Genomic DNA, 23,859 nt, shown 5'->3' on the forward strand with positions numbered 1-23,859 from the left:
TTATGCATGACCTCAAAATTCACATTTTTAGAGTTCACCACAGTTCTTTGGTAGGAACTGACTGTAAGTCTTTTTACCCTCTTCATAGAGTGTCATACTCTCAGTACTATTATATGAAAAATTACTTATTTAATATTGAAAACTGAGACTACTTGAGAAATTAATATACAATGTATAAAAATAATATTAAAAGAAAGGGCAAGGTATACCATTAAGAATCCTAATATTTGAGAAATAAGACTTAATATTATTGAGTGTTATGGTATGTTGGGTATTGTTCTAAACACATCTTATTTCATATTTATAAAGAATTCTAATACAGAGTTTCAAATAGTCTTACACTGCTAGCTTCTGATCTGTATATTTTAGAATTACCTATTTGCTTAACAACTGTTTAGATTTCTTACTCCTCCCTCCCCATGCCATGCGCTTAGCTCCTCTCCCTCATACACTACACTCTGAGAGCATCTGCAATGGTTAGTTTGGTGTGTCAACTTGACTGGGCAATAGGGCACCCAGATAGTTGGTGAAACATTATTCTAGGTATTTCTATAAATGTGTTTTGGGAGTGAGTAACATTCAACTTGGTAGACGGCATAAAGTGGATGGTTTTCCTAAAGTTGGTATGCCTCATCTAATCAGTTAAGGGTCTGTATAAAACAAAAAGGCTGACCCTTTCAAGCAGGACTCTCTGATGGCTTTCATGCTTTTAAACTGTGGTGTTGGAGAAGAGTCTTGAGAGTCCCTTGGACTTCAAGGTGATACAACCAGTCCATCCTAAAGGAAATCAGTCTTGAATATTCATTGGAAAGACTGATGCTGAAACTGAAACTCCAATACTTTGGCCACCTGATGTGAAAAACTGACTCATTGGAAAAGACCCTGATGCTGGGAAAGATTGAAGGCGGGAGGAGAAGGGGACAACAGAGGATGAGATGGTTGGATGGCATTACCAACTCAATGGACATGAGTTTGAGTTAGCTTCGGGATTGGTGAAGGACAGGGAAGCCTGGCGTACTGCAGTCCATGGGGTTGCAAAGAGTTGGACATGATTGAGCAAATGAATTGAACGGGGTCACTGGATTTTTCCTGCTTTCATATTTGAGTTGAGTATTGACTCCTCCTGGGTCTTCAATCAGGTAGCTTTTTGACTAGAACTAAATCATTGGGTCTCCTAGTTCTCCAGCTGGCCAACTCACTCAGCAAATCTTGAGACACAACAGTCTCCATAATTGTGTGAATTAATTCCTTATAAAAATATTTCTTTCAGTTCAGTTCAGTTCAGGCACTCAGTCATGTCCTCCTGAGCAACCCCATGAACTGCAGCACACCAGGCCTCCCTGTCCATCACCATCTCCCGGAGTTTACCCAAAATCATGTCCATTGAGTTGGTGATGCCATCCAATCATCTCATCCTCTGTCGTCCCCTTCTCCTCCTGCACTCAATCTTTCCCAGCATCAGGGTCTTTTCCAATGAGTCAACTCTTTGCATCAGGTGGCCAAAGTACTGGAGTTTCAGCTTCAACATCAGTCCTTCCAATGAATACCCAGGACTGATCTCCTTTAGGATGGACTGGTTGGATCTCTTTGCACTCCAAGGGAATCTCAAGAGTCTTGTCCAACACCACAATTCAAAAGCATCAATTCTTCATTGCTCAGCTTTCTTTACAGTCCAGCTCACATCCATACAGGACCACTGGAAAAACCATACCCTTGACTAGATGGACCTTTGTTCACAAAGTAATATCTCTGCTTTTTAATATGCTATCTAGGTTGGTCATAACTTTCCTTCCAAGGAGTAAGTGTCTTTTAATTTCATGGCTGCAATAACTATCTGCAGTGATTTTGGAGCCCAAAAAAATAGTCAGCCACTGTTTCTACTGTTTCTCCATCTATTTGCCATGAAGTGATGGGACCGGATGTCATGATTTTAGTTTTCTGAATGTTGAGCTTTAAGCCAGCTTTTTCACTCTCCTCTTTCACTTTCATTAGAGGCTCTTTAGTTATTCTTCACTTTCTGCCATAATGGTGGTGTCATCTGCATATCTGAGGTATTGATACTTCTCCCAGTAATCTTGATTTCAGTTTGTGCTTCTTCCAGCCCAGCATTTCTCATGATGTACTCTGCTTATAAGTTAAATAAGCAGGGTGACAATATACAGCCTTGACATACTCCTTTTCCTATTTGGAACCAGTCTGTTGTTTCATGTTCAGTTCTAACTATTGCTTCCTGGATAGCTATAACTGTTTATATTTATCTATATCTACATCTGTATCTATAACTGGGTTTCCCTGGTGGCTCAGAGGGTAAAGAATCTACCTGCAATGCAGAAAACCCGTGTTCAGTCCCTGAATTGGGAAAATCCCCTAGAGAAGGGAATAGCTACCCACTCCAGTATTTTTGCCTGGAAAAGTCCATGGACAGAGGAGCCTGGGGGGGTTACTGTCCATGGGGTCACAAAAAGTTGGACATGACAAAGCACAGCACAGAACATCTGTATCCATAACTATGTATAGATAGATATCTATCCTATTGATTCTGTTTCTCTAGAGGACCCTGATTAATACAGATTTCAATGTAGTTCTAGCACAATTTTTTAAATCAATATCCAGTATTTGCATTGTTATGACTATGTAACTATTATTTCCTGCTCTTAGAGTAGTTTGTAATTTCCTCAGTTTTGTCTTGCCACAGCAAAAATTTGAAGTGATGGACAGACCAGTATTACAGCTCAGTTTTATTTGACAAGCAAAGGAAAATACACCCTCAAGGCTTGAGGGCAGGCTGACCCAAAAGACACAAAGAAAAGCCCCCAGCTCAGTTTTGGCTCCTCTCTGTATATGTTTTTTCTCCTCCCCCTGAGCCTGCCTAATGTAAATTGGACAGCCAGGAGGGCTGTCTGTTTTCCCTGAGGTTCTCACACAGGTCCTTGGACCTTCCTTTGTTCTGTTTGCAGGCTTTTCCTTTCTTTCTCTTTTAGGCACCACCATTATGGACTCCTTTTTCCTATTCTAACTACCTAACATTTCCCCCTCAAGAGATGGAGGCCCAATTCTTTAGGAACAGGGGCATAGATGTCTTTCTGGCTATTTCCTGCTGACCTGGGACAGCGAGGGGCATTGGGCCTCCCCTTCTTAGTCTCAAGCCTCAGAGTCCATAAAGTGGTGTCCATCTAAGGGTGAGTGATATTTTCCATGGTTGGGTGTAGTTTTATATATCCTTGTTGAACTGGCACTGCATGTTGTAGCTTGTTAATCTGGGAAGAAACAAAATGGGTTAGACAATTGATAATACATGGAGCAATCATATACATGCAGCATCAATAGAGTTATGACAGGGATTAATAGGGGCATTAGCCAACTCCAAATTTCCCTTGCCAGGAGAAGGATCCCCCAAAAGAGATTATAGCCACCTGAGAAGTCTCCAGCTCATTTTTTGAGATACTATAGGATCTGAATGTTTTTCTTGAGGACCGTGAGACTTTTTAACTTGGCTGGAGGTATTTACCCAGAAACAAGTCTTGTTCAAGATGGCTCAAGTCCCTCCTTGTTTAGGGATCAGGAAATCTATCTCCTGTCTATTTTGTGTTGTCTCTGCCAAGCTGTGTTGGCTCTTTAGAGCTATCCTGAGAAATCTGATCCCCAGAAACTTAATTTTGGGGGTGTTCATTAGAATGGCACTCATTTGTAATCCTGAATAGGTATCTGAGATCTCAGGGGCTCACAGGTGTATTGTGTGTCCTCTTCTGTTTTCTTCCATGCTTGACTCATGAGTAGTGAATCCAGGAGTCATGTCCTGGTACCTTGACTTCTGTGGGGGTATAAAGTATTTCAGAGTAGGGACCCTTCCATGTGGGCTGGAGTTGAGCCTTTGGGGACCCATCTTTCCAAACTTTAATTAAAACATGAGTCCCTGGAGCATATAGTGGTGGCTCTTTAGTGTCTTTTGGGTCCTGGTTGACACCCCACAAGCATGTATCCTGTTGGAATTCCCCAATGGCAATAGTATAAGATCAGTAAGTCTGAGGCTGTAGATCTAGGAAGAGATAATTGACATAAACAAAAGGTCTCCCATACAGCATCTCATAAGGACTAAGAACAACCTGTTCCTTGGGGATAATACAGGTGCAAAAGAGAGCTATTGGTAAAGCCTTCTTTATCCCAGGGAGGTCTCCTGGGTTGTCTTTTTTATCACTGATTTTAAGAATTGGTTCGCTCTTTCTACTTTTCCTGAAGACTGAGGCCTCCAGGCACAATGGAGATAATAAGTAATGTCCAATGCTTTAGAGACCCCTCGGGTGACCTTAGAAGTAAATGATGTCCCATTGTCACTTTGAAATGACCTGGGCAGACCAAATCTTGGAATGATTTCATGGATCAGCTTTTTACCACCTCTTTGGCCTTCTCAGTCTGAGTGGGAAAGCCTTCAATCCATCCTGTGAATGTATCTATCACTAATAGGTATTTATACCCTTCAGAAACTGGCATCTGGGTGAAGTCCATCTGCCAGTCCTCTCCTGGGTAGGTCCCATGCCATTGGATGGGCTGGGCCAGCTGGGGTCTTCAAGCTCCTTGGGTATTGTTTAATTGACAAGTGGGACAAGAGGAGACCACTTGCCTTATAGTTGTTTGGAGGCTTGTTCCTCTGAAGGACCTTTCTAGTAATCTTTGGAGGGTCTAAATGAGTGGTGGCATGTAAGAAGTTAACCAACTTCCACTGGAGGTTCCCAGAAAGAAAAAGGAGTCCCTCCTTTTGGAACCACCCCATGTGATCTTGAAAGCTCTCACTCTTAGCTTAAAGAGTCTCACCTTTAGTATATGAAGCAGTTTCTGGCAAACTAGTCTGTGGAACTAAGGTGGCAACCCCTATTAGGTTATTGATCTGTAATGCTGCTCTCTCAGCTGCCTGATCAGCTGCTTGGTTCCCTCATACGACTTCTGTGCTCCCCTTTTGGTGTCCTTTACAATGGGAGACTGAAATCTCAGCAGGGAGATGTGCTGCCACCAAGAGCCTAAGGATTTGATTACCATATTTGATTGGGGACCCTCGGTTGGTCAAGTGGTCTCTTTCTTTCCAAATAGCAGCATGTGCATGTAGAACCAGAAAGGCATACTTGGAGTCAGTGTAAAAGGCTACTCTTTTTCCTTTTCCCAGCTCTAAAGTTTGAGTCAGGGCTATGAGATCAGCTAAGTGGGCTGAAAAGGAGTATGTCAAGGCTATATACTGTCACCTTGCTTATTTAACTTATATACATCATGAGAAACACTGGGCTGGAAGAAGCACAAGCTGGAGTCAAGATTGCTGGGTGAAATATCAATAACCTCAGATATGCAGATGACACCATCCTTATGGCAGAAAGTGAAGAGGAATAAAAAGCCTCTTGATGAAAGTGAAAGAGGAAAGTGAAAAAGTTGGCTTAAAGCTCAACATTCAGAAAACTAACATCATGGCATCTGGTCCCATCACTTCATGGCAAATATATGGGGAAATACTGGAAACAGTGTCAGGCTTTATTTTGGGGGGCTCCAAAATCACTGCAGATGGTGACTGCAGCCATGAAATTAAAAGATGCTTACTCCTTGGAAGGAAAGCTATGACCAACCCAGATAGCATATTCAAAAGCAGAGACATTACTTTGCCAACAAAGGTCCGTCTAGTCAAGGCTATGGTTTTTCCAGTGGTCATGTATGGATGTGAGAGTTGGACTATAAAGAAAGCTGAGTGCCAAAGAATTGATGCTGTTGAACTGTGGTGCTAGAGAAGACTGTTGAGAGTCCCTTGGACTGCAAGGAGATCCAACCAGTCCTTCTTAAAGGAAACCAGCCCCTGGGTGTTCATTGGAAGGGCTGGTGCTGAGGCTGACACTCCAATACTTTGGCCACCTCATGCGAAGAGTTGACTCATTGGAAAAGACCCTGATGCTGGGAGGGATTGGGGGCAGGAGGAGAAGGGGACGACAGAGGATGAGATGGCTGGATGGCATCACCGACTTGATGCACATGAGTTTGGGTGAACTCTGGGAGTTGGTGATGGACAGGGAGGCCTGGTGTGCTGCAATTCATGTGGTCACAAAGAGTTGGACACGACTGAGCGACTGAACTGAACTGAACTGAATTGGGCTGAAGTTCCGGTGGCAAAGGTTTAGCCTCCATGGTTCCAAAATTGGAGACTACTGCATATACAGCTCTTCTTTTTCTATCCAAGGCATAGCTGCTTCTATCAGTGTACCAGATTTCCTCAGGATTGGTCAGAGGATCTTCTGACAATCCCTCTCAAGGGATTGTCCAATGGTCCAAAGTTTCTACGCAAGAGTGAAAGGGGAGAGAGACCTCAGAAGTAAGCAGGAGGGTAGCTGGGTTAAGAACCTCACAAAGGGATACAGTCAGTCCTGAATATTCCAGCAGTACTACTTGATATCTGAGGATTCTTTGATCAGACATCCATAAATGGCCTCTCCCATTTAGAAGCTGTTTCACTTGGTGCCTGGTAAAAATAGTTAGTTTACCCCAAAAGAGAGTTTTAAAGCATTTTCTATCAGGACTGCAATAGCGTCAAGATTTCGAAGGGAAAGATATCTTTCCAAGAAGGAAGTAGGACAGTCAGGGATCACCAGAAACTGGTGGGAAAATATTTGTCCATCCCAGCAACAAAGAAGTGCTTGGGTGAATTTTTTTGTAATTGTTTTTCCTGTAACACCCAAAATGGTTTGAGAGGAGAAGGCTCCAGAGTAGGAGGTCAGGACAGAGTAGGTAACCCTTGTGTCAACCAAGAAATTCTTGGACTTCCCTGCCACATCCAGTTGTACCCTTGGCTCCAGCCCTGTGATGGTTATCTGTGGCAGGCGAGCTGGCTAGAGCGGGCAATTTCAGTCCTGTTGAACCATCATGAGGGAAGGCTTGGTACTTGACCTTGAAGCTCTTGGGTCCCAAGGGCAGAGTGCCGCCCAATGTCCCAATTGATGGCATTGGTAGCAAGTTGTTTTAGGAGACTTGTCATGGTTTGGACACTCTTTGGCCCAACGTCCCACCTGTCTACAGATTAGGCATTTGCCTAGTGCCTTGTCCTTTAAAGACTCAGGGTTTGCCATAGGGCTTCCCTGGAGGGTGGCCAGGATCTGGAATATGCCTCGTGTCTTTCCTTTTCTCCCTTTTCTGTGCCTTGGCCTTCCTCTCCCGTTCTCTGCTATAAAAGGTATTGGTGGCTGTCTGGACCATCTCATCTATAAGAGGCAGCAAGGTCCTGCTGCTGTAGCTGTTGTAACTTTATCCTGATGTCTGATGCACACTGGGACAGGAATTTGTCCTTTAAAATCACCTGTTCCTCGTAAGAGTCCAAGTCCAGATTGGTAAACTTTTGGAGGGCCTCTTTTAGCCCTTCCAGAAAGGCAATGGAGTTCTCGTTGTGGTCCTGAGTTACTGCTGAGACTGGGCACAATCCCACAAGTAATAGGCCTCCTTCAATTTCCATGGGTGGACTTCCTTAGGGGTGAGTCTTTCTGAAGTTTATCCTACCCAGTCTTGTTGCAACCTTAGAGCCAGGCATCCCCGGGTCAGAGTGCAGATACCCAGGCAGACTGAAGCATGACAGCCTCCTGGAGATCAAATCCCTGGGCAGGTTGAGGCAGGTCAGCCTCCCAAGAATTGGGTCCCTGGGCAGACTGAGGCATGTCCACTGGACCAGTGGATCCCCAAGCAGTTTGAGGTGTGACAACCTTTTGAGGACCAGATCCCTAGGCAGGTGGAGGAAGGTTGACCTCCTGGGACCCCTAGACTTGAGTTGGGCATCCCCAAGGTCTCCAGTATGACCAGTGCTGGGTAGGTTTAAGGGATTGTAATCTTAACTCATTGCTGGTTTGTCCACTGCAGATGGGAATAGATACCATGATGTAAAGCAGTCCAATTCTGTGCCTTGAGGCTGGGAATCTGGGCAAATAGCCATAAGCCTTATCATCTTATTGCTCTTAGGGAATGTAAGTCACTGATTTCCTTCCCTAGTTTTTCATAAGAGCAGTTTAGAGTGTCTCCATTGGTAAACATTTCATTGTCATAGACACACTTTAGGTAAAATTAGAAGTAATGACAAAGGAGTGGGTTATCTGGTCCTGTTAGGGTCATTAAGAGTATTTTAATAATAAGCAGGGTGGAGTAATGTTACCTACAAGAGGGCAAGGTCCTAGTTGTAGGAGTTAGTAAGTGGTTTAAGAACAAATTCGTAACAGGCAACAGAGCAAATGTTCCATAAAAGCAGAGTGGAGATTTGATCCAAGGGTATGTTTGTAACTTTAGGAGAAGGGTGGCAAGGGTTTGGGCCCAAACAGCCTGCAGGGCTAACTCCCAAAGTGGAAAACATTATCCCTGGAAGCCCAATTGCCCTTGAAGGGATCCCATCAACAGATGGACTTCAAGCAGGCATTGTGTGCCTGTCATCCATCCCTAGTGGGTTCACTAAGAGATGCTGTTGTTGCACATGTTGTAGGAAACACGGAAGATGAAGGCCTGAATTCTAGAGGGATTGGGTGGGTTCACTAAGAGATGCTGTTGTTGCACATGTTGTAGGAAACACGGAAGATGAAGGCCTGAATTCTAGAGGGATTGGGTATTTTACAGTATTTCCCTCCCAAGGGCCAGATATTTTCTGGTTGTCCCTCCAGATGATTGTAGAGGCAACATTGTGGGCCTGGACAGGGCTCAGGAAAAGAGCATGAAACAGGAGGGAAGGGGGTAGGGCACAGCTTTTGAAAGAATAACATAGCCCAAGTGCATAACATAAACTGATTAAAATCAAGTAGGTCCAAGAAGACAAGTTAAATTCAACTAGACCTTGATCCTCAGTCTGCAAACTAAATGATACACCCAGAGGTGCCAGAACAGTTCCAAATCACTGTCAAAAGACCCAGCAGTGTGTGGTTCCCCAATTGTTGGAATGATCCTCCCACTCCTTAGCATATGAAATCACTGAGCTTGGGAAAACTAACCACACCACATTCAATGGCCCACACTCTTGAAGTGTGCTTCTCTCTAAATCTGAACAAATCCACCTCTTACCTATCACTGTGTCTCTCACTGAATTTTTTTGCAATGAGACATCAAGAACCTGAGCGTTATTAGGTCCTAAAACCAGGCACCATAGGTTTTGGCCAGGCTCAAGTCCCAGTCGGATACAACTGAGTGACAAAGCACAGCACAGGGTCCCTGCCATGTGGGTTTGAGTCCTGATCTTAGGTAAATGGTTTCAAGCACAACTTTTAGAAATGAAAAGATAATGACCTGCCCAATACTTTGTAAGCAGTGGCATAGATGGAGAGAGGAGCTGAAGGATGGGAGGAAACAGCAGTGGGAAAAACGTGACAAGGAATCCCTTTCATAACCTGCTGGAAAATCTGCTAAATACCTGACCTGTGCTCAGAGTTTTCATTGGTCTGATCCTTGGCACAAAAAATATTAAGGACAGAAGGACCCCCACCTGCTTGGGCTACAGCTACTAGGGCACTGCAGATAGTAGAGCCTTTGGGACACCCTGGGGCACCCTCTGCTGCTTGCCTGTTCACAGGGGGTTCAAGGAAATAAGAAATGAGACATTGTAAAGGAATTAAGATTTTGTTAGCCATATGTCCTTCCAATCATAGGAGTGATTACTTGCTACCCCAACCAGAGCCTCCTGGAATCTGAGACTGAGTCATGTGAGCTTTCTGTCAAGTTTGTTTTTGCTGTCCTGGTTTCCAGCACACTGGGCTTCTTGTCACTTCCACTGTGCTGGGTTTTCTTCACGTTCAGCATCCACTGTGGGAGCTTTCACCAACTTGAGCTTCTGCTGTGCTCAGCCTCTGCCTCGCGGGAGCCGAGCCAAGGTTGTTTCAGCCAAGTTAAATCCGGGAAATGGCACAATATATGTTGGGGGAGTTTACAATTTCCTCGGTTCTGTCTTGCTACAGCAAAAATTTGAAGCAACGGATGGACCAGTGTTACAGCTCCATGTTACAGCTCAGTTTTATTTGACAAGCAAAGGCTAGTACATCCTTGAGGTGCGAGGGCTGGCCACCCAAAAGACATAAAGAGAAGAGAAGCCCGCAGCTCAATTTTGGCTCTTCTTTTCTTTTCTTTTTTTTTTTTTTTTTAAATTTTATTTTATTTTTAAACTTTACATAACTGTATTAGTTTTGCCAAATATAAAAATGAATCCGCCACAGGTATACATGTGTTCCCCATCCTGAACCCTCCTCCCTCCTCCCTCCCCATTCCATCCCTCTGGGTCGTCCCAGTGCACCAGCCCCAAGCATCCAGTATTGTGCATCAAACCTGGACTGGCAACTCATTTCATACATGATATTTTACATGTTTCAATGCCATTCTCCCAAATCTTCCCACCCTCTCCCTCTCCCACAGAGTCCATAAGACTGTTCTATACATCAGTGTCTCTTTTGCTGTCTCGTACACAGGGTTATTGTTACCATCTTTCTAAATTCCATATATATGCGTTAGTATACTGTATTGGTGTTTTTCTTTCTGGCTTACTTCACTCTGTATAATAGGCTCCAGTTTCATCCACCTCATTAGAACTGATTCAAATGTATTCTTTTTAATGGCTGAATAATACTCCATTGTGTATATGTACCACAGCTTTCTTATCAATTCATCTGCTGATGGACATCTAGGTTGCTTCCATGTCCTGGCTATTATAAACAGTGCTGCGATGAACATTGGGGTACTTGTGTCTCTTTCCCTTCTGGTTTTCTCAGTGTGTATGCCCAGCAGTGGGATTGCTGGATCATAAGGCATGTCTATTTCCAGTTTTTTAAGGAATCTCCACACTGTTCTCCATAGTGGCTGTACAAGTTTGCATTCCCACCAACAGTGCAAGAGGGTTCCCTTTTCTCCACACCCTCTCCAGCATTTATTACTTGTAGACTTTTGGATTGCAGCCATTCTGACTGGTGTGAAATGGTACCTCATAGTGGTTTTGATTTGCATTTCTCTGATAATGAGTGATGTTGAGCATCTTTTCCTGTGTTTGTTAGCCATCTGTATGTCTTCTTTGGAGAAATGTCTATTTAGTTCTTTGGCCCATTTTTTGATTGGGTCATTGATTTTTCTGGAGTTGAGCTGTAGGAGTTGCTTGTATATTCTTGAGATTAGTTGTTTGTCAGTTGCTTCATTTGCTATTATCTTCTCCCATTCTGAAGGCTGTCTTTTCACCTTGCTAATAGTTTCCTTTGATGTGCAGAAGCTTTTAAGGTTAATTAGGTCCCATTTGTTTATTTTTGCTTTTATTTCCAATATTCTGGGAGGTGGGTCATAGAGGATCCTGCTGTGATGTATGTCAGAGAGTGTTTTGCCTATGTTCTCCTCTAGGAGTTTTATAGTTTCTGGTCTTACGTTTAGATCTTTAATCCATTTTGAGTTTATTTTTGTGTATGGTGTTAGAAAGTGTTCTAGTTTCATTCTTTTACAAGTGGTTGACCAGAGTTCCCAGCACCACTTGTTAAAGAGATTGTCTTTAATCCATTGTATATTCTTGCCTCCTTTGTCGAAGATAAGGTGTCCATATGTGCGTGGATTTATCTCTGGGCTTTCTATTTTGTTCCATTGATCTATATTTCTGTCTTTGTGCCAGTACCATACTGTCTTGATAACTGTGGCTTTGTAGTAGAGCCTGAAGTCAGGTAGGTTGATTCCTCCAGTTCCATTCTTCTTTCTCAAGATCGCTTTGGCTATTCGAGGTTTTTTGTTTTTCCATACAAATTGTGAAATTATTTGTTCTAGCTCTGTGAAGAATGCTGTTGGTAGCTTGATAGGGATTGCATTGAATCTATAGATTGCTTTGGGTAGTATACTCATTTTCACTATATTGATTCTTCCAATCCATGAACATGGTATATTTCTCCATCTGTTAGTGTCCTCTTTGATTTCTTTCACCAGTGTTTTATAGTTTTCTATATATAGGTCTTTAGATTCTTTAGGTAGATATATTCCTAAGTATTTTATTCTTTCCGTTGCAATGGTGAATGGAATTATTTCCTTAATTTCTCTTTCTGTTTTCTCATTATTAGTGTATAGGAATGCAAGGGATTTCTGTGTGTTGATTTTATATCCTGCAACTTTACTATAGTCATTGATTAGTTCTAGTAATTTTCTGGTGGAGTCTTTAGGGTTTTCTATGTAGAGGATCATGTCATCTGCAAACAGTGAGAGCTTGACTTCTTCTTTTCCAATTTGGATTCCTTTTATTTCTTTTTCTGTTCTGATTGCTGTGGCCAAAACTTCCAAAACTATGTTGAATAGTAATGGTGAAAGTGGGCACCCTTGTTTTGTTCCTGACTCTTCTTTTCATATGTTTCTTCTCCTCCCCCTGAGCCTACCTATGTAAATTGGACAGCCAGGAGGGCTGTTTGTTTTCCCTAAGGTTCTTACTCCAGTTCTCGGACCTTCCTTTGTTCTATTTTCGCCAGCTTTTCCCTTCTTTGTCTTTTAGCCAGCTTTTCCCTTCTCTGTCTTTTAGCCACTGTTTTATGGACTCCTTTTTCCTATTCTAACTACCTAACACTGCTAAATGCCCCGACTGCTGGAATAGAATTCAGTGGAAAGAGGGGATATTGTGTACTATGCTTTCCCTCCTATTTTCATTTCAACTTACAAGATTCTCCTGGAACACCACATTATTCTTAAATGAAACATGCGGATGAGAAACAACACAGACTGAAAATACTCCCATATACCTTTTCAACCCACCATAAATTTATGCATTCATTCAACAGTTATTGAGAACTTAACCTATGTTAGACACTGTGCTAGTGTTGTGAGAGATACAAAGATATCCTTAAAAAGGTGAACTTAAAACCCTGTCAGGAAATGACATTGCATGAATGCCAGCTCAATAATAAAATGCCGTTTCACGTTGTTTGATGGTAGAAACCAAAATACTGTAAAAAAATTTTTTTAAAATGCCCTTTCATAGATACTGATGTTTCTTTTTCCTTCTTTTTAGTGAGAAAAGCACACTAAACCAGAATTTCTTTTTTGAGAGAAAAATCTATAAGCATCATTAAAATATGATTATTACAATTCCTGAATGAACAAACCTCTGGAATTAAAAACTCAGGAAGAGTTTCAGCTCTCAAGTTATGTTAAATATGGATAAACAGATGTTAAGCAGGTAGACAGATTAAAAACTCAGAGTTTCAGCTCTCAAGTTATGTTAAATATGGATAAACAGATGTTAAGCAGGTAGACAGACAGACATATATTTAAATCTTCTTTTGGAACCGTGGGAATTTTATTGAGATTCAAATGATAAGTAGTTTAAGCATGTGCTGACATTTCTTTTTAAACAATACTCAGTATCAAACCATGACTGTTTTTAAATTAACAATTATCTGCAAAGTCCATAGGTAATTATTGCAGTTTAATGACAAGCTGTTCTACTATTTCTTAAATGTCAATCGCTTTAAGAAATAGAAAGTCACAGACATTATTATGCTAATTATCTAATTATTTTGCAAGAAGTTTTTGTGAGGTTGTTAGTTTGGGATAACAGAACAGTTAACTTAAAGGAAAGTCAAAAGAATGAGCAACAACAACAAAAAATCCCCAAACATATAGATATTGGTAAGAATGAGCAATTTAAATACTAAGTAATCAACAGTAGCTCCTGAAGAGCTAGTAAATAGAAGTAAAAAAAGAACACTGAATTTCTTTTCAAAAATATTTTTATTTAATTTTGTCTGTGCTGGGTCTTCATTGCTACATGGGCTTTTCTCTATCTGCTGCAAGTGGGGATGAGTCTCTAGTTGTGGTGTGAGGGCTTTTCATTGCTGTGGCTTCTCTCATTGCAGAGCACAGGTTCTAGGGTACTTGGGCTTCAGTAGTTGCAGCTCCCGGGATCTTGAATATGTTCTCAGTAGTTGTGGCACACGGGTTTTGTTGCTCTGTGGAATGTGGGATCCTCCTGGATCAGGGATTGAACTTGTGTATCTTGAACTGGTAGGCAGATTCTTTATCTCTGAGTTACCAGGGAAGCCTGAACACTGATTTTTTTTTTTTTTTTAAGGAAGACTTTTATACTATTTTCTCTGTTGCCCTAAGTCATACATTGCCTGGAATAACTACCTCTGTGGGCTCTATTTCCAAAGGCCCTTTCCTGCTTCCAATAAGGGGTGAGCCAAAGGAAATCTTTAGATTTGCCTGGGTCAAAATAAACTTTAAAAGAGCAGTTTCAGGGGAATGTTGGGATTAGATGAGGAAAGAACGCATAGAATATAGTTACTTGTTTTGTGCTGCTCAATATGGACTAAAAGGGATAAATTTGAATATTCCTAGACACAATGATATTAATCTAAGAGTTGTGTTTACTTATTTTAAGAAAATGGAAAACTGATGTTTGGAAAGCAACTGAAAAATCAATGATATAGAAGAGCATGAAAATACTTCAAAGGAAGGGAGAATTACCGATTGCTGGGCAAAAGATGGGAAATCATCAAGTAAAAAAACAGGTGAGATACTGAAGAATTTATTTACAGGGCAAAAATGGAGAAACAGACATAAAGAATAGACTTATGGACATGGGGAGAGGGGAGGAGAGGGAGAGATGTATGGAAAGAGTAACATGGAAACTTATATTACCATATGTAAAATAGACAGCCAACTTGAATTTGCTGTATGGCTCAGGAAACTCAAACAGGGGCTCTGTATCAACCTAGAGGGGTGGGATGGGGAGGGAGATGGGAAGGAGTTTCAAAAGGGAAAGGATATATGAATACCTATGGCTGATTCATGTTGAGGTTTGATAGAAAACAGCAAAATTCTATAAAGCAATTATGATTCAGTAAAAAATAAGTCAATAATAAAAAAAAAAACAGGTGAGAATCTCAGCTGAGTTAGAGGCTGAACGCATGAGACATAGAGGTAGGATAACATGAGAATAAACATAGATAGGCATGAGGAAAGTGGTCAAGGATGTGGGCCTGGGAGATGGACAGTCTGAGTCTGAAGCTGAACTCTGCCAGTTTTTGACCATGTTGCCTCAGGACAATAAGGTTTTACTTCTCTGTGCCTTCATTTCCTTATATAGAAAATAGGGGTGGTATTAGTATCTTTATCATAGCACTATTGCTGAAATCAAGATTGCCAGGAGAAATATCAATAACCTTAGATATGCAGATGACACCACCCACCCTTATGGCAGAAAGCGAAGAAGAACTAAAGAGCCTCTTGATGAAAGTGAAAGAGGAGAATGAAAAAGTTGGCTTAAAACACAGCATTCAGAAAACTAAGATCATGGCATCTGGCCCCACCACTTCATGGCAAATAGATGGAGAAATAATGGAAACAGTGAGAGACTTTATTTTTTGGGCTTCCAAAATCACTGCAGATGGTGATTGCAGCCATGAAATTAAAATACACTTACTCCTTGGAAGAAAAGCTATGACCAACCTAGACAGCATATTAAAAAGCAGAGACATTACTTTGCAACAAAAGTCCATCTAGTCAAAGCTGTGGTTTTTCCAGTGGTCATGTATGGATGTGAGAGTTGGACTATAAAGAAAGCTGAGCCCCAGAGAATTTATTCTTTTGAACTATGGTGTTGGAGAAGACTCCTGAAAGTCCCTTGGACAGCAAGGAGATCCAATCAGTCCATCCTAAAGGAGATTAATCCTGGGTGTTCATTGGAAGGACTGATGCTGAAGCTGAAACTCTTATACTTTGGCTGCCTGATGTGAAGAACTGACTCATTGAAAAAGCCCCTGATGCTGGGAAAGATTGAAGGCGGGAGGAGAAGGGGAGGACAGAGGATGAGTTGGTTGGATGGCATCACCAATGCGATGGACATGAGTTTGAGTACGCTCCGGTAGTTGGTGATGAACAGGGAAGCCTGAACTGCTGCAGTCCATGGGATCACAAACAGTCAGACATGGCTGAGTGACTGAATTGAGCTGATTGTGACCATTATCTGTGTTAACACATAGAAAGCACTCAAAATAGTGCCTCATACATGAGAGACACTAAAGGTTAGCTCTAATTATTTGGCAAATCATCTGCTGCACTGGAGGATAATTGGAATTCTTAGAGAAAAGTCTGCAGTAACTCCGCAGCAGTGTTATCCACAGGCTGCAAATCATATTAACATGATAACACTAAAAATATCATTGAGTAACCAACAGAGTGCTTGCTCTTCTAGTGCTTTATGTTTACTCATTAAATCCTCATAGCAAACCTATGTGGTAGGTACTGGAAGTATCCCCTTTTGCAAATGAGGAAATACACAGATAAATAACAAAATGGGCCTCAGGTATCAAATGAGCTATAGAAATTTTTTCTGGATTGCTCTGAAACCCAATGAATTCTACAGTCAGTATGTTATGTGTTCCAAATCTCATTCCTTTGGAATGGTCCTTGCCCCCATGTCCTCTGCCTGCTTTTTGTTTGTAGAAAAGCTTTAGCCAAAGAATAAGTTTAATCAGAGAACTGAGAACATGCAATCACAAAAGACAGCAGTCAAAGGAGACCAAATAGTAACAATTTAGTCATTACGCAAAGTCAAGGACCTGTAGTTGCTCCTCAAGGGCTATAGATGATACTCTGAGCCATATGCTGTGAGCTGTCTTGGGCACACTTGCACTAAGCCACTTCAGTCGTATCTGACTCTTTGTGACCCTATGTACTGTAGCCCACCTGGCTCCTCTGTCTATGGGATTCTCCACGCAAGAATACTGGAGTGGGTTGCCATGCCCTATACCAGGGGATCTTTCTGATCCAGGGATTGAACATGCATCTCTTACGTTTCCTGCATTGGCAGATGGGTTCTTTACAAGTGCCACCTAGGAAGCCTGAACTCCCACCAGATAAAAGAAGTTAACTACATGATCACCAGACTGCAGCTATCACATAAGCTGCCACAATCCCAAAAACTGACCTTAGAGAAATGAAAATAAACCTACTCTTGAACTGACGATTGTCATTGATCAGTTGCTCAGTCATTTCTGACTCTTCAGGACCTCATGGACAGCAGCACTCCAGGGACCTGAAGATTAACTGTACCTAAAACAAACAACATGATACTGGTCAGACCACCAATGACCGATTTCAGGGTGACTGTCAGAGCTGACTGTGCTATTTCTGCATGTACAATTCTATCTCTATCTATAAAAGTTCTTACACCCTGATTGTTGATGGGGTTTGAGGGGGGTGGGAGTCGGCTTTTGGACAGGCATCTGCCCCCTCCCCAAACCCCCACCATTGCCAGCATCCAAAATAAAGCAAACTTTTCTTTCCACCAGCCTGGGTTTTTGAGCAGCAAGCAACTGGACCTGGGTTTGGTAACAATATATCAGAATGTTCTGTTAAAGCTGTGTGCAAATTAGAGCATTCACCACACACTACAGAGGTGATAAATTTATTAACAAGTTTGTATAATTGATATAGATTAATGATGAGATGAGAAAAAAAAAAAACAGGATCAACAGATAAGAAAGGAAAAGGAGACTACAAGTAGGAGCTTGACTGTATGTGCAGAGGAGTCATACAGCATTAAGATAGTCTCAGTGGTGAGGGCATGATGAGTCCCTATCTTCCTCATTACAGAACTTTGTGTCCATGCTGCATTCTTCTGATGGTGTACAAATTATGCCGCAACAGCATTATCAAAGGCACTTGCTTTCTGCTCAAGGAGGAGTAACGGGCCCATACCACCTGCCCCGTTAACCTTTCCTTTTTTTTCTATTAAAGTTTGTGCCTCCTGTTCACTTTTCCTTTCTTTATTGCTCATAAACATTCAATCTCTGTAGGCTTTGCTGAAATATGCAAGCTTTCCCAGAGTTACAATCCCAGTTGGTGTATCACTCACTTTTTCCCCTTCTTATCTATGATACGCAAGTAACCATCTGCTGCTTGAAATTGCATTTTTGCCAGCATAAACTGTTAGAGGTATGTTAGAAAGATGCAAATCTGTTACTACACTACAGAGGAGAAAACCTGTTTTAAAGAATCCTAAAGGTGGCTTTATATCAAATGCTTCACTTATTTTCATTTGAGGAATGTTAAAAGGACCAGGATTGAAAAACACTGACCATAAGACTTACAGGTGTCCAGCCTAGAGATCTGTACCTCATTGGAAAATGTGTTGTTATTATTGCTATAAGGCTCTGGAGTTATACAATAGAAGGAACTCTGTGAGTTTAGTTTTGTTATTTTTGTGTGTTCATAATTTTAATCCAAGCAGTTCTTCCTGATTGCTTCATGTAACATCCTATTGTTAGGTCCATTGCTATTTCCACAAAGCAGCTTCTACTTCTGTTCTTTGTTAATAACTATAGATAACCAGTAAAATTAATAAATGGTTTAAATTGGTAATCTTTAAAAGGAGGATGCTCTTCAGATATACCATTCATCAAATACAAGAGGATGCCTTTCTTAGGAACTTGGAACATTTTAGATCACGCTTCTGTCAGTGGAACTGCAGGGTACATGTTACTTGAGGTTAGGAATATAAAAGTAATCATTTCAGTTTATTATTGACAACATTATTTGAAATTTATTACTCAAATTACTTGTTACCAAAGAATTGATGGGTGATTTCCATTTTTTAAAATATAGCTGAGAGAAAGATATCCTGTCCTTTTTAAAAAATATTTATTTATTTGGTTGCACAGGGTCTTTGGTTGTCAGGATCTAGTTCCCTTGCCAAGATGAGCACAGACCTTCTGCCCTGGGAGCCTGGAGTCTTAGCCACTGGACCACCAGAGAAGTCCCAAAAGCTACCCATTTGAAAAACAGAAAGAAAAAAAGTGGCCCTCTATCTTCCACTTTATAAATGCCTTGATAAACTCAGTCTTTGACAAAGTAAGTGATATCTTCCTAAAGCAGCATCCCAGTACCCAGAGACAATAACCAAATTGCTTCCTTTCTCTACACTAGCCACCGAGAGGTTTTTGATGAGGGTTTTCAAGAAAAGTAATAAAATATTAAAAGGGAAGCCAAAATCATCAGGGAATCTACTGGAGTCTATACAGTCAAGGCACTTGAAAGCAGAAGTGGAAAAAAAAAAATAGTCACATCCAGAGAACACTAGATGTCTAGAAGCCATCTAGTATCTAAGTATGCTGTCTTAGAGGCTGGGACAGTCATGAAGATAAAGGTGAGTAAAAGGAATATGTGCATTGAGATTCTCTGCATGTTTGAGTCTGTGTAATTTAGAGACGTTGCGTGTGGAACCCAGACTTAGAGTGTGACTGTCTGGGCCAAGCCGAAGTCACCAGTGCACAGAAGAATGTACTCACTGCTCCAGATGCCCTGGGTCTGTTTTAGGGTGGCTGTACATCCCATCTCCTCTGACAAACAGGAAATTGAGATGCACAGGATTTGCCCAACTGTGTAATTTTCCTGAAAGTGTACCAAGATTTATCCAGCTATGCTACCCTTAGAGAATATAAAACTTTACTTCTAGAGCAGAAGGAAATAAAAATATCATTCTGAGGTTCTCCACTCAGTACTTTGAAGAGATGTGGCACATAGCAAGTGCTCACAAGTTTTGTTGAATAATTAATAAAATAGACCAAATGGTGTAAAGAGCTGTTACAAAGGAGTGATGGCAATGAGGACCTGATTATAGTAAGTCCGAGGAAGAATAAAAAGAATAGTAGGGGAGAGAAGAGGGGAGGAAACCCTGCTGAGGAGTTTCACTGTTAAAGGGATAAGGAAAAGGAATAGAAGAGAAAGGTAGAATGACTTGAGTTTTTATGAAAACAAGTTATTTTTTCAGGTGGATATAATATGGCATGTTTTTATTTCAACAGGAATAATTTACTAGAGGGCTGTTTGGGGTTGGACAAAAAGTTTGCCCTGGTTTTTCAGTAAGATGTTATGGAAAAATCCGAATGAACTTTTGGGCCAACCTAATAAGATTGATTGTGGAAGAGATAGAGGGAGACAGTACTAGAGCAGTGCCCTTCATGGGGTAAGAAGCTTGCCATGAAGAGAGAGGCCAGCTTTAGATAAGAGCATTGGTTCTTCCTTGGTCTGTGGGTTATGGGGAACTAGAGAACCTAGGGAAGCAGATGGATGCAGGCTAGCAGATGCTGGAGCATAAAATAGTTCTCTTCTGACTTCTCCATGTTTCAAATGGAAAAGGAACTGATATCACCAGCACAGAATAAGTGGCAAGAAGTATTTCAGGTTTAAGGAGAAAAGGGTATGAAAGAGTATAGAAAGGTGAGAGATTGAATAAACCACCGAAATTGCCAGGCAGCCCTAACAAATTACTGCATTTCTCTTAAAGTGTGATTTCTTAACTCCTCTACTCTCCAGATTTATACAGAAATTGAAACCAGGTGTACAAAGAAAAAAATTTACTCTCTTAGAAAAAATCATACTTTTCCCAGTAGGGTTTAAGACTTCTTGCAAAACAATCACATTAATCTTCTATAAATACAATTGAATCTGTATAGATAGTCAAACTTAATGTTACAGTTCCTACCAAAGACTGGCTTTATATCTTGACTTCAGCTTATACAAATCAGTGAAATAGTTTGCACACTGCAATTCAATTCAACTGTGTCACCTTTTAAGTTATATGGTATTAACAGCATACTAATTAACCAAGTATGATTTTGGACACTTAGAATATTATATCTTTCAATTTTAATATCTTTTGTGAATATGAAAAGTATTTATGTTATATTTCAAAAAGATCACAATAAGAAAACTAAAATCTGGAAACAGTGTTTTCACTGTACATACATAAAAGAGTACATAAACAGTATATAAAATGGGTTCAGGCTTCTAGAAGTAAATGAACTAAATATCCTGAAGATATTTTCTTCAAGGTCTTATTGATCTGCTCTTCCTGTTGCCTGAAAAGCCTGAGGAAGAAGGGAAAAAAGCAGGGAATATGGCCAAAGAATCCTTTACATAGATGAATCTTTCTGTCTAGTGAGTTATTATACGTATTGTTACATAAAATATAAACTATAAAAATGCTCCAATCTGCTTAAAATTATTTTATTAAAATTTGGGGAACTAGACAAAGATAGATATGGTAAACAAATTTCAGAGATAAAGAAACTAACAGTTAAAGAAGTACACATTTCAGCCCCTGACTCCTGGCTTAATTTGCTTATCTTTCTTTACACTATTTGCTTATATTTCTTTACACAAATTGCCTCCCACAGATTCTGGCTCTAAAAACTATAATTGTTTTGGAGATTCTGTATGGTAGGAACCTTAACAGAGAATGTAATTATTATTTTCAGTAGTGTGTGGAATGCACACAGGATTTATAATAAGCATTCATATATTCAAGGTCATTACCATCATTAGTTATGTATGACACACACTTTCAGGAATGTTAATACCTTATTTGAGGAAACTGAGGCATAAAACTTGTTCAGACAGTGAGTGGCAAAGAAAAAATAACAGCTTAGTCTTGCAATCTTGATCCCAGAAAAAAAATATTTTATGGAAGTTATTTTATCATTCCTAATCTTTTATCTTCTATCCATGCTTTTTGCTACAGCATTGAGATACTTTAGAAAACATTCTTAGTCTTGAGACACATGCTGAGATTGTCCTATGAATACCTCTGAGAACTCCAGCCTCAGTACAGTTTGACATAGGTCAGTCAGAAAAATGATAGGCTGACAGATCTGAGCGTGTTATGAGCCAGAGCATATCCGGTGCACAGTTTCAGGAAGACTGAATGTCCACATAGTTTTGTGTCATCGTACTCCAGCAGTTACTAAATTTTCTCAATGGCAGAAATGGCAATGGCCTAGTAAGGAATCTTTCACTGATTATCCTCCTATATAAGTAGGAGACAAAGACATGTTCTCCCTCTTGGAGAAGAGTGGGAATCAGAGGGCAACTGGGGAACTCAGCAAAGAAAACCCTAAAAGGTAAGTTCAAAGGAGGTTCCTATTGCATATTGCAAAGGGGAAGGTCATAAAGCTAAGAGGAATATCAGATGGCATAATGTCGTGATTGCACATGAAGGAGAACAAAGCAAACACACAAACACTGGGGACTATATATGAAAGTGAAAGTGTTAGTCGCTCAGTCATGTCCGTCTCTTTGAGACCCCATGGTCTGTCCATGGGATTCCCTAGGCAAGAATACTGGAGTGCTTTGCCATTCCCTTCTCCAGGGGATCTTCCTGACCCAGGGATCAAACACAGTTCTCTTACACTGCAGGCACATTCTTTACCATCTGAGCTACCAGGGAAACCCTGAGGAATATGTATATATTTGGTTAAGTACTTGAGTGAGGAGGTATACCAGATGAGGACATTCTCTGTTGGGATACTTTATTTGATCAGGTTGATAATTTATTATGTGGGAAAATATAAAAGTAAGCATTTATAATTTAGTTCAATCAAATGACTTTGACATGTATAATGGAGTGTGGTTTATAAGATACATTTGTTCAGGCACTTCAACCTGACATGATTATTTTTAATAACTTGATTATTTAATTCCAAAGCAAATATGCCTACCAGGTTTCATTATAAGTTCAAAATATTTATTTATTTGAAGTTCATTCTCTCAGAGCTTTCAGTTTATAAGAGAAGAATCAGGAGCAGAAAACATGGATTATTATCTCTGTTATAGACTGAACTATCTCCTTTGAAAATTCATATGTTGAAGCTCCAAGACCTCAGAATATGACTGTATTTGGAGATAAGGCATTTAAGGAGGTAATTAAGCCAAGATGGGGTTCTTGGGATGGGCCCTAGTGTAATATGCCTGGAGTGTTTCTAAGTAGAGATTGGAACAGAACCAGAGAGAAGGATGACTGTACAAGAAAACAGCGAGAAGCTGTCCAGCCACGCACCAAGGAGAGAGGCCTTGGAAGAAACCAAACATCCCGACATTTCCATCTCGGAATTCTAGCTCCCAGATCTGTGAAAAAATACATTTCTGTTGTTTGAGTCATCAGTCTGTGGTATTTTGTTATAGGAGCCCTAGAAAATAATATTATCTTCAGTGTACATTTAACCCAGCGATCTCACTACTGGGCATTCACCCTGTGAAAAACAAATTCAAAAAGGTACATGCACCCCAATGTTGGTTATAGCACTGTTTACAATAGCCAAGACATGGAAGCAACCTAAATGTCTATCAACAGATGAACGGATAAAGAAGTCGTGGTACACGTATACAATGAATATTACACAGCCATAAAAAAAATGAACAAGTTTGAGTCAACTGAACTGGGTGGATGAACCTACACCTATTATACAGAGTGAAGGAAGTCAGAGAAAAACAAATATCGTATATCAAAGAATACATATAGAATCTAGAAAAAATGGTACTGATGAACCTATTTTCAGGACAGGCACACATTGAGAATGGACTTGTGGACACAGCAGGGGAAGGAGAGGGTGGGAAGAATTGAGAGGGTAATATTGGCATATATACATTACCATGTGTAAAACAGATTGTTAGTGAGAAATTGTATAACACAGGGATTTCAGCCACTGCTCTGTGATTACCTTGAGAGGTGGGACAGGGGGTGTGGGAGGGAAGCTCAACAGGGAGGAGACCCATGCATACTTATGGCTGATTCATGTTTTTGTTCAGCAGAAATCAACACAACATTGTGAAGCAATTACCCTCCAAATAAAAAGAAATTAAAAAATAAATCGATCCTTGTGTATTCAGTCACTAAGTCATGTCCAACTCTTTGCAACCCCGTGGACTGCAGCAAGCCAGGCTTCCCTGTCCTTCACTGTCTCCCAGAGTTTGCTCAAACTCATGTCCAGTTGAGATGGTGATGCTATCTAACTAACCACCTCATCCTTTGCCATCCTTTTCTTGTTTTGCCCTCAATCTTTCCCAGCATCAGAGTCTGTTCCAATGAGTCGGCTCTTCGCA

General features: G+C 40.7%; 1 long non-coding RNA gene across 3 annotated transcripts in view; it reads right to left on the minus strand.

Annotated features, from left to right (window-relative positions):
- Positions 1-2,723: 2,723 nt before the first annotated feature.
- LOC123333339 overlaps positions 2,724-23,859 on the minus strand; it is a 232,398-nt gene continuing 211,262 nt past the window's right edge. Inside the window, exons 3-4 of one of the 3 annotated variants that reach the window (XR_006550669.1) lie at positions 16,932-17,031; positions 2,724-3,257 (exon numbers count right to left, since the gene is read on the minus strand). This is a non-coding gene — a long non-coding RNA (uncharacterized LOC123333339). Of the gene's footprint in view, positions 3,258-13,893; positions 13,943-16,906; positions 17,032-23,859 lie in introns of those variants that run through there. The other 2 variants (XR_006550668.1, XR_006550670.1) reach the window with 2 other exon arrangements.

This window comes from Bubalus bubalis, chromosome 4, assembly GCF_019923935.1.
Source record: "Bubalus bubalis isolate 160015118507 breed Murrah chromosome 4, NDDB_SH_1, whole genome shotgun sequence".
In the NCBI taxonomy this organism is placed as follows: domain Eukaryota; kingdom Metazoa; phylum Chordata; class Mammalia; order Artiodactyla; family Bovidae; genus Bubalus; species Bubalus bubalis.